The following is a 1,700-nucleotide window of genomic DNA, read 5'->3' on the forward strand; positions in this document are numbered from 1 at the left end:
TGATTTTTTTATTTTTTGTCTCTCTTTCTCTCTTTCTCTCTCTCTCTCTCTCTCTCTCTCTCTCTCTCTCTCTCTCTCTCTATCTCTTTATGATACTCCCTTTAATGCATAAATATTTTGCCAGCAAAGCTTTGTTTTCATTTCAAGGTTCTAGGTGCAGTGCTCTGAGCATGGTGAAGACTTAATAAGTATGGTAATTATCTGATTTAAAGAAGCATCTTCCTCATGGCTTTTAGAGGCCAGCACTTGATTTTAGAAAGGTACCATTCTGCTTCTCCAGGACCATGTGGTACAAAAATCCTTGACTTTTTAGCTGGATCATATATGGCTCTACACCATACCTTATAGCAAATAAAATGTTTATATTCACTCTGTATATTTAGTTTCTACTGAATATATTTCAAAATATATAAGTAAGTATATCTTTGTGCCACAGTGAAAAAGATGTGACAACCCTGCGCACTTGGCTGCTATTCAATTTAACTTCCATCGGGCAGATCACTGAGTGCAATTGTCAAAAGAGTAACTCAAGCAACTTTCCACTCCAAATCATGTCTATTTCAGGTTATCAATGATGGTTAAGCTCTTAGGGTTTCTGGCAGATTTCTTATCTGAATTATTAAGTGGAATTAACAATACTTTCTGAGATATCCTATTCTTAACTATTGCGTGTTTCCACATATCATTTAAAATACAAATAAAAAAACCTGACACCAATAAAGAAATTATGAATTACAGAAATCCAGGACACGACTGAGAAAAAGAAATCTATACTGTTGTAGTCCACTTCAAGGACAATTATTTCCTTTGTTCTGAACCTTCATATTTACTAGTATAAATCTTTTAATTTTGGTAGCATATTTACTAGTATAAATCTTCTTATTTTGGTAGCACATCATGCTTAGGAGACAGGGAAATCGTCATTAGGGACCTCAGTGACAAGAAACAGAGCTATGTGAAGACACCTCTGTGTTTGTGGATCTTCAACTTGAAAATCTCTGCATAATAAGAAAGGCATTGGCTAAATCTGAGGAGGTCATGACGTAATCTAGAGGGACATCGTTAAGTGCAGTAGGGTAGCATCTGCGGTGTAGCTGTATTACATATAGACAGAATTACATGTGGGTTAGGAAGGCAGACGTGGAAGGGAGGGCGGCTTGCTTTTCTCTCTTCTTCCTGTCAAAAGCTGAAGACTTGCTCTCAACCTTTGGGAATTTTTAGCTGGGTTCTCAGACTACAGTCACCTGTCGACTTGCTGCAAAACAAGCCGAATTTTCTAAAGGACAACAAACCCTCAGACCCACGCACCTTCTCACAACTCTGGCCCTCTCGGACCTGGAGCCAGAGTAGGCTGGGCGGGAGGCCGCAAGGAAAGGCTCGGAATGGGCGGTGGGGACGACCCCCTTGGGCACTGCACTTGCAGCTGCCAAGGTGTAGCCAACAAGCACCAAATTTATGAGCACTTTGAAAGAAGCCCCTTCACCATTGGCTTTTAGAGCGGCGCTGTCGCTAGGGAGCGGCGGGCAGGGCAAGCACAGGCTGGGGAGAAGCCGGGTTGTGTGTCGCTGTGACCTGGGAGAGGGAGGCGCACACGCATCCCGCGCGCGGACACGCGCGCACCCGCACACTCGCGGGGAGCTGCAGCCCCGCGGCCGGCAGCGGGCGCCCTCCCGCGCGGCTCTGGGCGGAGCGGAGCTCTC

Source organism: Pteropus alecto, unplaced genomic scaffold (genome assembly GCF_000325575.1).
Source record: "Pteropus alecto unplaced genomic scaffold, ASM32557v1 scaffold87, whole genome shotgun sequence".
Lineage (NCBI taxonomy): Eukaryota > Metazoa > Chordata > Mammalia > Chiroptera > Pteropodidae > Pteropus > Pteropus alecto.